This window comes from Lepisosteus oculatus, chromosome 5 (genome assembly GCF_040954835.1).
Source record: "Lepisosteus oculatus isolate fLepOcu1 chromosome 5, fLepOcu1.hap2, whole genome shotgun sequence".
Classification (NCBI taxonomy): Eukaryota; Metazoa; Chordata; class Actinopteri; order Semionotiformes; family Lepisosteidae; genus Lepisosteus; species Lepisosteus oculatus.
This window is the reverse complement of record NC_090700.1, coordinates 39,623,049-39,639,208: the sequence shown is the minus strand read 5'-3', so window position 1 is coordinate 39,639,208 and position 16,160 is coordinate 39,623,049.

The following is a 16,160-nucleotide window of genomic DNA, read 5'->3' as shown; positions in this document are numbered from 1 at the left end:
AGAGAGGTTAGCGCTCTCTATAAACATGTCTCACACATGCTGAGCTGAAACTGAGAGCTAGATGTCCCTTTGGTACGAACCTCATGCTGGCTAGTTCAAGGAAGAACATGTGCTTTTCCTGAAAAAGCAGGACCGAAACTTCCTGGCAGAGGCTGCGTTTCAAAACCTGCTGAAGAATAACAACAACTGTTCTGTGTTCTGAAAAGCCCAATATAAGTATAATTATTGTTTTATTCCTAAAAAGATTAAAACATTTTTTAAAAGTGGAGTCGGCATTCTGATTTATATTCCTCTTTTTAGTGACGGGCAGACGTCCAATCCAAAGTAAGGCCCTGGCTCACCTGGACACTCCCCAGGATGAAATGGCTCTGGATAACGGATTGGAATTCCTTAAGCAGGTTTGAGGTCATGTGAAAAACTCCATTCCATGTGAAAATTGTCACGCCTAAGAAATCTCACCAGATGCACAAGTACAAACTTGAAATCAGACTTGGGGGTCTGATCTTTTTAGCATTAGAAGACACAACCAGAAGAAATTTGAAGAGGTAAATCTGAAAAAGTGTAGTACAAGCAAGCACATTTCTGCGTATTACAAATTCCAAAGAAGTGAACTATTTCTTGTCACATCAGCCATCCACACTTCTCTCTATAGTTGGGCGCAGGACTCCTGTGTGACGTGTCTTAATGTTTAGGAGACAGAACACTAATTGCACACCACAAAGGCTCAGAAGGCTGAACATGCTCCTACAGCAAATTCCAGGGCTGAGAAATCTCTCATTCTCTGCCCGATAGTGAATTACTTAATTACAGATGGTGCATCAATGGGATCCAACAGGGGATGTTTACCATGGAGTTGTGACACTGAAATAACAGAGTAGCTGTGTAGTTAACTGGTTTGTTTTCAACATTATGCATTTAGTGTTTACAAAGTGCACCAGATGTTTTTGTTTTTTGCATGTGGTTAACGATTGGCACTTGAGATATATATAGAATTTCTAGATCTCTGTGTATTAGATGTTCTTTCACAGACACACACATCGGGTACACATTTACACACACACTGGCTCCTGCACACACACACACATTCCCAGATCTCTATTATTGTACAATACCCTGGAGCGAGTCTGAGACAGAAAGCCTGACTCCTGTATGTTCTTCACTCCCCAGTAATGTACCCACCAGCCTCTTTCCTCTTTTAGAACCTGAGCTGTGTTGCTAGGCGACAGGACTCTGGAGGAAGGTGTCTCTCTTTTTAGCCTCCAGAGACATATGGCCACCCTGGCCGACCAAAACAGCAGGCCTCTCTGCAGGAACACAGCGCTCCACGAATCTGTGAAACAAAAGGAAGCACAAACCATCGGTCAGCCAATTTTTATAGTCTTTTATTCGTGATTGGGTGAGTGCTGGGTGTAATTACAATTAATTGTGCCAGTCTGTAACACTAGAGTAGAGGGGTGCCAACATCAGGAGCTTTACTCTTAATACAAGGTGAAGAGCCGTGCTTTAGAAATCAATGGTCTGCTTTGCACACACTAAAACTAGAGTGCTGGGCGTGAGTTCTCATCATGGAGTATTACATTCCTCTGGATCTGCTCTGCACATTACCTCCTGTTAGCTACTGCTCCTTTAAAGGATTAAGAAGCCCTTTGTAGTTTGTTACCAACACTGACGACTTCATTGGGAAAGTGAAGCACCGTGGGCCTGGCATGGGGAGCAGCAGATCACATCCTAACAGTCAGGAGCTTTATAAAAAGCTTAAATATTTTTTGGTTGCACTGAAACACTTTTAGACTCAGTTTATTTTTAGACCAATCAAGGCACGAGATGTCATTTTGTCCTGAGTGACACCACGCCTGCTTGACCTCTGTGCTCTCCACATGGCTCCCAGCTTGCCGTCCGTGCCATCAGAGAGAAAAAACTCCTTTTCCCCCTGCCTTGCTGCTCCCCAGCGATATCTCTGTCGCTCCCTGTCACTTCCACACCCTCGCCTGTCCTCGCTGGCCTCCTGAAACACCTCAGCGGGATTTTTTGGGGTTTCCTTTTCTGGGCACTCGCAGACAGAGCAGGGCTGCCCTCTGTCACCACCGCGCTCCTTCGCAAAAGCCACGCGACTGGCTCTGCTATCGTTCGGCTCGGTCATATCTGCCCTGTCTCGGTGCAAAAGGACAATGATAAGTAACAGTGTGGTGAGAATTTCAGACAGATTTCAAAGCCCAGAACTGGCAGAGCTAGTTTTAGTAACACTTTTCAAGCCCACGGTGGTGCTTGGGATCATTGAGACTAGTCATTTCGCTCAGTGGCCACATCTGCACTCCTTTAACACCCATTCCTTTGCTTGGCAGCAGGCAGTACAGAGCTGCCCCACGCCTCTGCTGGACCCCAGTGAACTGTACTTCAGCGCACTTCACTAGTTTTGTCCCAAGCGACTTACATTTGCACCCATTTTACAGCTAGGCATAACTGGGGTGAATTACTTCATTCAGGAGCACAAGAGCAGAGTCCCACCTTTGGGATTTAAACCAACAACCTTACCATTACAAGAGCAGAGCTATAGATACTGCTGCCCAGTGATCTCTCACTAGTCACGGGCAGTCTGGTTTCAAACTGTTTATCCACAAATGCCTAACAGTTCTTGTCCAAACATGTGTGATGTGGGCTGCGTGCAGTGTTTTCCTGACTCCGGCGGCCCTGTAACCTAACACGCTCCCCCAGGCACACCCACAAGCCTGGTGCCGACAGCTCCTGACACAACCGACAACAAGGAGGAGCTGGTGCCCTGCCCTGGGCTTCCCACAGGGGGCGACCTGACCACCGTCCTCCCCCCATCACAGCCTGTGTAAACTATACGTGTTCTCTGTCCTCCCCAAACCACGCAAACCAAAATAGGAGCGCAAGCTTTATGATTGGCATCGTCATGGAGCTAAAATCAAAAGTCCTCGAAAAAAGAAGGGCTGATGTCTAAGCTGGGAATGTTGGGGGCACTCGCTATTCCTGACCCAGGACCCAGGCCCAGGCTTTGCCACAGCCAGGCAGACACCAGCCGGAGCTGCCACCCAGCCTGGGCAGCAGGCCGGCTCGGCTGTCCTGGAACACTTGTTAACACTAGCAGCTGGGCAGGGCTGCAGGGCTGCAGGCCGCTCTGGCAGCTGCTGCCAGAAGGTGGCACATGGTCCCCCGTGGGCCCCCATTCTAGCTGACACTGGGTGCCATCTGACTGGGCTTTTGACCTCCAGTGGAGTCTAAAGCTGGTCAGCAGGCCCTGGGCTGGACCCTTAGGACGTCAGAAAGGTTACAATCAAGAAGATTGTAGCAGCCCATCAAGCTGTGGTGTTTAAGGCACATGAGAAGAGGCAGGTGGTCTGCAGTGGCCCACACACTCTCCTGACCGATGGTCCTGTGGGCTAGCTCAGCGGGAGAACTAAATCAGCAAGCTGAAATGTGCAGCTGATCTGGTGCACAGACCGGCTACATATGACACCGGACAGTCAACGCCCAAGAGGACTTGTTCTCCGTTCTCCACTTTTACCTCTCTTCCTGGTTGTAAGCGATTGTATAGATGTGATCTTGACATACACACGATTGCACACAATCTGACAGCAGATTGTGTCTTGAAAGACAAGTCCTATTCCAACTGTTCTTCAAAAATGATACTCATTCCTGTTACATTAGAGACTTAGGAGCCTTCAGGTTTTCATTCCTTGATGCATGAAATAATTATTGACTTAATGTGTCTAAATTTCTTCTGTATCCAGATCCTCAGCTATTGAAGGTTTCTGAGTCCCACAATGGCCGCGGCTAAGACCAGGTGTGAGCCCAGAACTGGCAGAGCTGATTTTCTAACGCTTTTCTTAATGGTCCCTTTATCGTAGCACACCCACAGACCTGCTAGCTTTGAGAAGTGACAGGTAATAGGGACGCAATATCTCATTAATCCAAAGTGCAGCGTTTATGGACGGCATTAGGATTTGGCAGCAGCACTGACGTCATGGTGGGCCAGGTGACGCCGTGGCCTGCGTCCCATCTGCCATGGGACAGGTGCAGAGCCGTGCGAGCTCCTGTCCTCTCCTTCCTCACCCTTCAGGATAGCCTGTGCCTTCTGGCCACAGATGGGAAATCCACCTAATCCTGCTGAGCATGCATCCAGATTAAACAGGGGTTAAAAAACATTTGCATGAACCCCTTTTGCTGTGACAACACCAATTACATATGAGGCACCCTAATGTCTTCACTGAGCACAGCACAAACCCCTCAAGCCAGCTCTCGAGCGACCCAGGAGCACCGAGGGGCGGGTGTGAACTCTATTGCCTCTCTTCAGCCTGAGAGCTGGACTTCAGTCCCAACCCCCTCACATGCAGGAGCCTCGAATAAAGAGGAGCTTAGTCAGTCATACCCTTGATTAAGTGGGTGATTAAGCATATTAAAGCACATTCCGGGGAAAACTGCCACACGATTCTGCAGCCTTTCAGTTAAAAATCCAGGATTTGAAACCATACTGGGCCTAATAAAGAAACTTTTCAGCCAAGTCTGGACTTGTCTTTGACTGGCTTTTCTATTTTCCCATTAAGCAGAACAATGCAGTTGTGAAGCACAACTCTGAAATCGCATCTGTCAGTGTGCCAGTTCACATTTCTGCCATCCAATTCCATTTATACATTTTTTTTGGACCTTGTTATATTAAGAAAATGCTTTTTTATTGAAGAAGAAAATCCCCAATTCCCACTGACACAGCAGTTCCAGTGGAAACTGTGTGAGTAGCAGCACTGGTATTCTAGTATTTTGCTTCTGGCTTTCTCTCTGTCCCATCTGCCAGCGGGGCAGAGGATGGTGGGGGTGTGTCAGAGTCTTTGCATTCTGGTGAGTGTGGGGAGTGTCAGTGCACCCTTGATTCAAGGCCATAAGGCTGCAATGCCCCCCAGTCACCAGGGTTGACTTGCGCCAACAACTCAGACAGACATGGTCCTGGCACACGCCCTGCTTTGATCTGTAGGGCAGTGGTTCAGTGGTCAGGATTCTGGACTCATAACTAACACTGGGATCTGTGGGTTCAAATCCCAGGTGAGACCCTGCTGTTGCTAATGGGTGGAGAGGGGGGCGTGTCTCAGCTTTTGCATTCTGGTGAGGCAGGGTGGGAAAACATGCAGCGGTCCCTGTCTGGACTGGGGAAGTTGCAGCTGAGCCATTCCTCTTCAAGACTCTCCGCTATCTGACTGAGACAATGGGATCTGAGCAGGCAGCAGTGTAGGCTCTGGCCTGGTAACTGGAAGGTAGTGGGTCTGTGCCCTAGAGAGAAGCACTTCGCCAGAACTGTTCCAGTAAAGTACCCAGCAGTATAAATGGGTGCAAATGGAAGTGGCTTGGGATAAAAGCATCAGCCGACTAAATGAGTAAGAAAAAGATCAGGCCAGGTTCACGATGCTGCGATGTGAACAGTGTGCACTCCTCCTCGCTGGAGAGATCCCATGAGTCATCTGTGAACATTCGTCAGTCTTTAAACAGCGATGGCTGCTGGCTGCCGGGTGTCTCTGTCCTGAGCAGCGCAGCTCCGGCGCTCGCAGGCAGAGAGAAGCACAGGCTGTGAAGACAGTGAGTGTTTACTACTTCGTTTGAATGGACTTAGGAGGATAATAACGCTTCAGATCCCCAGAGGGTTGTTCTCCACACATCTGTGTTAGCTTTCCTCGCTTCACCCGCTGTGCTGAGAAAGGAGGCCCCCTGCTTAGTCCATGTGAGAGCCATGCCCCTGGGGCATCAGCCCCTTCCTTCTCCCAGACCCTTGACCTTCGCAGATCATTTCCTCCTGTATTAATAACCCTCCTGCGACCGACACCCTATGTAGCATCATGTTCTAATTACAGAGATTCGCCTCCTGTTTCCAGTGTAGATTTCACTGTCTAATAAGCTCAGCAGAATTAGCGAGCGCTCTGGGCCAATTAGCCTCACAAGCACAGTCCCGCACACATCTGTCTCCCCAGCGTCCCACCCGGGAGAGTGCTTGGATCACAGCCCCTCTGTCAGGAATGAAAGCAAGTCTCTTCGCGAGATGAAGACACATCACGCAGCATGGAAAGAGAGCAGATAGTTGGTGTGTGATAGGAGGTTGGTGTGTGTGCCTGTGGGTGCACATCTGTATGTCTATTGCTGGCAGTCTAGGAGAGTCACTCACCTTACTCCCAGTAAAAGAGTTTGATGTGGAGACCTCTTTTCGTACTCGTCCACAATCCCATGAAAACGCCCCACGACAAACTGGAGCACTGAATTATTTAGGCCCAGGCCACACTGCTCCACTTGCCCCATGACTGCGTATTGCATCTCCTTGTCATGGAGCTTTGCTGCAGGCTGTACAGCACTGCTTGAGCTTTTGTGAGCTTATTGCTCAGCATGCTGGATCTGGAACTCAGAATTCCATTTGCATTGAAAATGCAAAGGGTTGTTTGCTGTGTGGGATAAAAAAAAACAGTATTCAAACAAACCAAGCATGCTATTTCTGTACCTCAACCTAGATTGCTTTCTCATTTATTTTTCTTAAAAATGATGGTGTATTTTTAGGGTTCATCTAAAAGATTATTTTCTCTCAGCACAGAGCAAGTGCACCAATATACAGGGCACTGGAAGTACACCATAACCTCTAGTCCCCCATCCCTTACTATCATGAGGGATCTGAAATCCATAATGGGTGGACACAGTCTGTTCTCCTAAAATGATTGTGTTGACTCATTTGGCAGATCTGTTGCATGATGGGTATTTTTCAACCATTGCTTCACCCTTAGCTCCTAGGAGAGTTGGGCTGCTCCTGCACAGTCAGGTACCACAGGCTCTGTCTTGGACAGAGAAGACAATGAGGGGACCTGTAGCGTATTCAGAATCCTCAAAGACATTGACAGAGCCAACCCAGTGGGCTTCTTCAGTATCAACACTGAGACCTAAACCAGAGGAAACAAGTGGGGGCTACAGCAACGTACATTTAAAACCGAAGACTTCTTTACACAAATTGTTGCGGGGGACTGGAACAGCAGCCCAGGTATGCTGTTGATGCTGAAAATCAGGTTTGGATGGGATTCTTAAATGCATTGGCTACTAGCAACCATATGAGCATTTGCACTTCACTACACTTTCCTGTGTTTTTACCATAACAGGCCCTTTTATGAGAGTGTATTCTAGGAGACCAAAAAACAGGCACCTCGCTATTGTACAGGTTTAACAATGCAAGGGCTTTCTGCCTGTTGTTGTCAAGTGGAGACAAATATAGAGCCCTCCAGTCTTCTCTTGACATGGAAAAACACTCAGAGGCTGAGTAGAGGGAGCAGAACAAAGCCAGGCAGCCTTGGAGAATTTGAACAGCTGCTGGGAGGCTCGTCAGAAAGAGCTGAGCTTTTGATTGTGCCTCACAGTCCACACATCCCCTCTCTGACTCTTGCAGTGGCTGGATGAGCGGGCACACAGGCTCGCCCTGCACACTCGCGAAGAATCCAAACCCCTGAGCGAGCGTAGGGGTTGCCACCTATGACAAATAAAATACACCCGAACATTTGGCACATTCTTTCACCATTCAGCCTTCTTACAGGTACTCTGCTCTCACAAGATACTCTAATAGGAACATAAGAAAGGTTATAAACCAGAGAAGGCCATTGGGCCCATGAATCCTTTCTGGTAGTTAGTAGCTACTTGACCCACTTTCTTGAAACATGCCAGGCTTCAACAAACAGGCTGGGATTCCCTTTGGGCAAAGAATGGCTTCCTGTTTTCAGTTTCAAATCTACGTAGTTTCCGCGTGTGGCCACTGGTTTGTGTTTCACTGTTTATTGTATGTGCGACAGACTGATGTCCCATCCAGGGTGTATCCTGCCTCGTGCCTGTTGCTTGCTGGGATAGGCTCCAGCTCTCCTGCAGCCCAGCTTATTACATGGGACTTGAACACCTGTAACAGCACAAGATAGAAGACAGCCTCCCAAAAACATGCACAGCACCAGCAGGGCCCAATGCAGGTCTTATGAGGTGCACTGCTCATTCTTGCTTGCCTTATTCTGGTGCTCAGGGCTACTGAATATAAAGACAAGGATATCCCGGATGTATCAAGTTTTCTTGCCCAGTGTCAGCTGTTTAAGCATGCCACTTGGAGAAAGCTGGCAGACATGGTCAGAGCTGAACCAGCTTCACAGGCACACGGGGGCCCAAACCTTCTTCTTCCTGTAGAGTGTCAACACTCCTGTAGAATGCTCTACAGAAAGGTATGCAAAGGCTTACTCCTGGAGGGTTTATGTTCTTTTTGTGTCTGTGAGGGCACTCCAGCCAGTTCTACCAGTTCTCTGCATTCACGCATCTTGCTGTTTGGCACAGTTCATAGTTACATCGTCAAGCAATGTCTTTCCAGTCGCAGTGCCGAGCAGATCTTTCCCGGCAGGTCTGTGGGACGTGTGACTGGTGAGGCTCTTCTATTTTTACTCTGCCCTGGTGTCCTTGGCCTACCTGAGGCAGTGGGGCAGTGGGGCAGCAGCATTTGTTCCCTTCTCTGTCTCTTGAGACAGCTGTCTTTTGCGTCACTGAGAGAGACAAACCCAGCTGTGGTTTTGGATTAATAGGGAAATATCACTGCATTTCAGAGCATGGCTCAGCCTGCAGGCCTCCTGCTGTGTTCCAGCAGCAAGCGTTACCCCTGACGTCCAAGGAAAGAGAAACAACAGCGATTAAAAAGGCCACAGATGCAGAACAGCCATTCGATCCATCGTCCGCATCTGGGTATATTTTTCTGTGAACCTGTTGTTGTCTCTGGAGTGGGTTCAACTGGGAAAAATCCCTCCTCCTCCAGGGATGAAAGCTCACTTGAAACCAGTCCTGGAAAGGGACAATTTTAAGAGTAGCCAGTCAACACGTACCTGCTTGACTTTGGGATAGGACTGAAGGCCTAATCTAACACTGCCACACAGTTGCTTGGAATAAACTCAAACACAAAAAAGCCTACAAATGAGAGGAGGCCATTCAGTTAGCATTTATAGCAAGTGATCTGAGGATCTCACCCAGCTGTGTCATGAAAGAAGCTCATGTATAAGCCTCAATGACATGACTGAGCAGATTATTCCAGGGTTTTCCTCAAATCCGAGGGGTTGAAAAAGGCATATTGTGGCTTAAAGAGGACCCTGCAGCTTGATTCTCTGTTTCTCAGGGAAGGATTGTGCTAGCTTATCCTGCAGGCCTTGGTGACACTGGTTGATTATTCTCATTTTATTAATTTCAGTATGTTAGTATGGAGAGTTCTTGACACAACAAACATTGGCAATAACCGGGATAGGTCCAGGATAATACAAATTTAACCGCAGCACTCTTCTATCAAATTACACCCCTTCATTCAGCCTTCAGAATCTTCAGGCCTGACCAAAATGAACACCCTCTCATTCCCTCCTGCTAGTCTGAATTCAGAGCGCCTGGGCTGTGGCTGACCACTGAACACAGGGCTGGGAAGTGCTTGTTTGTTGTTTCACTGTATTGTATTGTTTCACTGTTTTTGTCTTTTGTAGTTACACACACACACAAAAGAAGAGGTTTCTGTACTGTCACTCTGAAACATGATGCTGTCCAGAAATAAACTATTTACCTAGCAACAAAAAAGCACCTAGCAACTGTGCCTCCCCCACACTGTCTCCAAGACACTGCTTGCCTTTTAAGACCATGCCTTTGTTACAAAAAATATTAAAAGGAAACGAATCAAAATAATGAGTAACTTAGCATCTCTAATGAGTAGGTTAATTAATTGCTGACATTTTAGCAATGACGCCCAAAAACAATGCCAGCAGCAACATAGTTCAGATGCCAGATCACCTTTGACCCAGAAGGGCTTTTGTGCCTCCTCTGTCAATCTTCTGACTCCTGCCCACTTAAAAAAAAACCTAGACTGTCTTATTAGCACCAAACTGCTGCAATATCGTTTGGATGAAGTCTTGGCTTAGACAACACGCAACCGTCAGATTTCTAAACACCTGAAATGCTGTACATTTCAGAAAAACGTACTGTGACAAAAAGCGGATCAGTCAGAACATTTTCTCAAACGTCGGTAAGCCATTTGTCCCTCTGCACTCTGGCCAGTTTCCACACAGTCTCCCCGCCCTGCAGTAAAGCTGTAAACAGGGTTTCATTTCAGTGAGGAAAACCTTCTAAAATATCCCAGAGTAACAGGCTCCTGCTGAATGTCTCAGGGCTTCGGCAGAGGATTCTCCAGAGATCTTAGAAACAGCTTTGCGACCACATCAGCTTCTCCAGCACATATATACTGTAACTCTCTTTTAAAAGCGGTTTTGTTTTCAGACCCCAGCGTCCACTTTTGGATTTACAGTATACGGAATGGGGGAGACAGAAGAACGGCCTGTGGCCCACTTCCGGCTCCCGGCAGTCTCCCTCCGAGTCAGGGGAGGGGGTTCGTGGGCTCAGTTTCAGAAATGCCAGGTGCCTGCAGGAGTCAGGGGTCAGGGGGCCTGCCCTGCCTGGCCTGCCCACTGCTGTAACACGCCCGCGGATGCAAGAATCACTCCAAGAAACACCTGGTTTGCACTTCCACAGAGCATCCCTCATTCACCATCCCTCAGAATGGAGAAAGGATGTGGGATCATGGAGCTGTAAAGGTGTGGAAGGCTGCTGCTGCTTCAGTAGTGCTACGAAAACCTCTCTAGCGGCAGGGAATATAGCTGCACACTACCCTTAATTACATTTCCCAAGTTACACCACAATATTAGGATGTAGGGATGTTTGGTTTCTGTAAATGGAGCTGAAACGCGTATGAAATCCCCTTACTTTTTTGTTTTTCGCATTCAAACCCAATGGAGGTTCTTAACTGAAGACTTCATTAGGTGCAGGACTGACAAACCCCTGCTGTGCAATGAGTTTCTTCTGAAACACCTGTGCTTCCAGCGCATGAGCTGAACTAGCCCCAGGACAAGGTCAATGCGTATCTCCATGTGACGGACCACCTAGCTGCTTACCTGTCAGCGCGGACTAACAGGCTCTGAATCAGCACCCTTGGGCCAGGAGGACAGACAGCCTCCTTGTGGAATGCCTGGTGTCTCCGTAGCAACAAGCAGGCCTATAGTAAACAGAGTACATCCTTTCACCATTCTGGTCCCATCTGGGCCCTGCACACAGCTTGTTCACATTTTATCAACAGTTCACAACCAAAAACACAATTTTTTGGAGGGGGATAATTAAAAAGAGGTAAGAGAATCAGGAATTAGGTACTGCTTGAGGACAAGAATAAACCCGATGTTCAAAGTGGCTGAATTACAAACACAGAACTTGATGGAGGTTTTGCATCAGGTGTGAGCAGGAGTCCTCTGGGAAACTCAAATCTAAATTGTGGAAATGAGTGACCAGTGTGTGGGTCAGTATTCAGTTTAACCTGAAAGTTTCCATGGTTATGATGCAGTAGGGCAGTCAATGCATTTCGGGGATAATATAAAGCACTAATTCGTGTACTAGACAATTCCATTAAAATTAAAAATGACACGCAGGAGAGTACGATGTTCCACTGAGTGCATGTAGTCATGTTCACAAACCCTCTACTGCCTTACTGTTTGAAAAAAGCACTTTGTATGTGCGAGAAAGGAGACTGCAGGAGATTATTTATTTATGGTGAGAAGCTTTATGAAAAAGTATTATTAGATTCCTCTTTTTGAAAAAAAAAAAGAAACATAGCACACTGGAAAACAACTTGTGTACTAAACCATTTCACCCCCTTCAAGCTCAGTCCTTCAACACCATGAGCACCCTTGTGAAGCACGGCACAAGCTGCAGTGACCACAGAAAGCATGGCACCAACAAGGCGGGACAGAGGAAACGTGCACACATATTTACAGCGTTCAGTAGAAAGCTGGAAATAAACTATTGTTGAGGAGAGGAAAAAAAAAACAAAGAATGAAGCCGCAGTCTCTGTTATGATACAGTACGCAAGAGGGAACACTTGCCTTTCTAAGACCGTGGCATACAAGGCATGACCACAGTCCAGTCGAGAGCCCTGGCAGACCTGGGGATACAGGCTGGGAACAGCAGCTCCTTCTAGAAAAACCACAGCCAAGGAGTAGGGGGACCCGTGACAAATCGACAGATCCAATACTTCAGTTTCTCCGGTCGTTTTCATACTCTCTGTCCTGTCTGGCCTTCAGGCACACAGGTGTGACAAGAGCTGCGATACGTTTTACAAAATAAGCCACTGCCGCACCCCGTCTCCATTCTAGTCCTCTGAAGACCTGCAAGATTTTCGCTCAGGCGTTTGAAAGTTTTTTTTCCTCTGGCCTGCTGTTCATCCTCAGGCTGGGAAACATGTGCCACCTCTCCCCAGACTAGGACCAACATGAAAAATCCGCTTTTTAGTTTGATGAAATTGTGTTCTGGTGAATCTTTTGACATTACAGAGCGGTACACCCACAGAGCGTATCCGGATAAAAATGCTATTATTTGCCAGAAAACTCAGGAAGAATAAAGATTAAAATGACTTGTAACCATAATAACTTATGGTTAGCATGGCTGCCTCACAGCCCTGAGGCCCGGGGTTCAGATTTGGACCAGGGTACTCTCTGCGTGGAGCTTGTATGGTCTCTCCATGTTTGCATGGGTTTCCTCCCACAGTCCAAAGACAGGCTGGCAGGTTAATTGCCTTCTGGGAGAACTGGCCTAGCCCTGAGTGTTATTGTGTCGGCCCTGCGATGGACTAGTGGCCTGTCCAGGGTGTACCCCACCCTGAGCCTGCCGCTTGCCAAGATGAGCTCCAGCTCCCTCACGACCCTGAGGTGGAGGAAGCAGTCAGAAAACTTGTAAGAGTGATATCTGGGGAGTGCAGTATACTGGTGCAATATTCTAAGTGCATATACACTTATACTGTATATTAATCCAGTAGTATGCCATCACTTGCTGTTGTTCAGTACAACCCATTCATAAAGAAAGGTGACATAACCAAAACATCAACAGTAATGGTATCCTTTTGACAAGGCCAAGAAAAGACACAAACTTACAATTACTTCCCCCTTTTGTGCTCATGTGGTCTATCAGAACAAGTCTTGACAGCGAGGCTTTTCCTTCATTGGAAATCCCCTTCTCTGAAGTCTCAGGTTCCTCGAGAAAGAATGACTTCACTGGGCCTCGACTCTACCCACCGTTACCATGGCACCTGGCCACCACAACAGAGGGCTGAATCAGAGGATTGCACAGGGCGGCTCTGGTGCGCGATACCCCAAAATAAACACCACGACTGCCTCCCACGGCAACCTCGTTATTCATAAGTGAGCTCACTGGGAGGAGGAAAGCCCCTCCAGATCTGTGAGAGATCAGAAAAATTGACATGTTGCTAGCAAATATTGACAGGTCTTTTGATTTCCATACCATAGTGTACTTACCGCTGGAAAAAGAAAAAGCATGTAGAAGAGTACTGTTTTAGAAGAACTTGACATAAGGTTAATTTATGAAACAAGTCTGTGCAGTTTAGCCCACAGCAACCACACAAAGGTCTGTGTACAACAGCAGACACCAGATCCCAAATTTGGCTCCGTGTTTTGTGCAGGGGCTTTTTTTTTTGAGAATCATAAAAACAACTGATTAATTCGAACAATTACTCCCTGCAAGGTCCATTCCTGATTAAGAGATGAACTATCAGCACCCTGGAACTCCAGCCACCCTGTCTTCTCGCTCAGCACTGCGAGCAGAAGGGCTGGTGCCCAGGTGTCCCTGCTCTCACAGCCTAAAGGACCTCTCCCACCTGAACACTACAAACCCAGTCCAAACCCCAGCCAACCCAACTCTTAACTCCAAACCCAACTCTCCTTTCACCATCAACCCTCATCCTGATCCCAATTCCAAATTTCTCCTTCAAGTGCAGGTTCTTGAAGCAGACCAACTTCAAAAGAGCCCTAAGGGAGTGTCAGGTGTCCTCCCTCTCCCCACTCACTCACTTCCTAGGGTCTTTCAGGCTCTTCCTTGGCTCGGCTCCCCCCTCTTTTCCCATAATACTCTACTGTTTACCACAGTGTGGAAAATAACAGGAGCACTGGCACGCCGCTCTTCCACGGCCCGCGTGCAACGCCAACCAGGGAGCACGACTCAGCCGCTGTTTTTCAGGTGAAGGCTGGAGGGGAGAGTCTCTCAGAATAGAAGCACTGTGCTGCTCTGTTCACATGTCTGCTGTTCCAGCTGGACCGCGGCTCAAACCGGACTCACAAGCATTTCCCATTATCTCGTCATTCTCCTCGCTGGGACTTGGGCATCAGTCACACGTTCGGCTCTGTAGTAATTTTCTTCCTTCTCTCCTACAGCACCCACTGGCACAGATGGCAGAAACACTCACAGATTGCAGAAAGTCCAGAGGGCCTGGCCATATGTCCACGTCCGTAAATCCCAGTAAACCTTCCAGCCTGCCAAGAGCTTCCACTGAGCAGCAAATCTCTAGGGGAGCTGCTGCCCCTGCCTGCACTAAATCCTTAGCGTCTCTGTGCTCCTCAAGGTAACCGGCAGACATGCTCTTGCTATATCGCAGCACTAATGAGATTCACCTAATCCTGCTCAGCCCTTTATGTGTGCATTTTCAGTTTCGCAAACTCCCCAGTCAACAGGAAACAGGCTCTATTCCACAGGCATTTTCAGAACACGTGCATCAGCATTTTGGCGTTTTCTGCGTTGGTACACTCTGCACCCCCGTTCTTCAGCCTGGGTTGGAAGAATTGCTCCTGGACGTTGTCAAATTTTGCGTTGTTGTCTGGCATACAATACTGCTCATTGACATGAGCAACGAAAAAGCCTGACAAAAGAAATCTGGTTGGGGAACATTCTTTATAATCTTAAAGGCAAACAAAACTTGATAATGATAATGTTTTTTTAAAAACTACTCATCATTGTTCTTAATTCAGCAAAGCAGATTAGTAGCAGAAAACAGTTTTGCTCCCTGGAGTCTGGTTTATGGATTTTCATGGATCCTACCCAAAGGGGAAAGCTGGAGAAGGGCAGTGGCCTCTTGCGTGTCCCCCTCTCCTATAGGTGCCTGGGAGCTGGGTGGCACATGGGAAGGCCGAGGTGGCCGACTCCTGTGTCAGAGAGACAGTAAAACCAGGTGGACTGTTCCTGGGAGATTATGCTGTGTTTGGAGGAGGTACAGTGTTCTATATATTGTAAGACTGCACATGGCCAGCTGCTTCAAACATACCTTTAGACAATGTGAAATGTCTCTGAGCAGCCCTCCAGAGCTAAAAGGCAGCTATTGGGATCCAGCCCTTAGGGGCTGATGCTAAAGTAAGCTGACACCCGCTTCATAACGCCCATTTATCTTCAAGAGCTGCTGAGACTCCACAAGAGACTCCCTTTTCACAGCCAGCTGAACAGACGGGCAACACCAGCTCTCTGCCTGCATTCCGAGTCAGGCTCAGGAATAACAGGTTATTCTACATTTCACTGGTTTAAATCCTACTGCTTAAAAAATCTTGACTAACCTTTTCGTGACTGAAACCAGAAGGAATGCTTTCTTCATTAAAAACTTTGAGCTGAGGAAACCACTTAGCGAGTGCTCCCTTGTCCGTTTTTTTTTTCCAGCAGTGTAGCGAAACAGATTTTGTAATGTCACAGTGGTACCAGGAAGAGATTGCACTTCCATGAAGTCATGGAAACTACAGTAAGACGACAGTTTGATTTCAACATAAACACAGAAACAGAACTGAGGCGAAGGTCAGAAATTGCACATTTTCACAATGATGTCACAACAATGGAAAAGCAGCACGTGGTTCCTGCAGGCTGGGTGGCTTGGGGGGAGGAGACTCATTAGTCTCACCCTAAAATAGACCAATTTGAGACATGGAGTTGCAGAACCCACATGAAAGAGATTAAAACTCTCACTTGTGACAAGAGTGAGCTTGGCAGCAGCTTAATCACATTTCTGTTACCATGACGCTTAACCAGAATATTACAGCAACTGAAAATAGGTGAACCAAGTAACACAAAAAATACTTGTTACAAAAAATGCAGTACAGGAAGAGGTACAGTACATTTACTAAGGCCTACTGTATAAGCAAGTTGCAAAAACCACCTTCCAAATTTCCACTTAAGTGCTTACGACAAAGGAAGAGGAACCAATATTTAATTTCCCTATTTTGTGGAAAAGGGAACTAGCTGTTTTATGCAGACAGACCCTTGTTTTCGGAAAGGACACT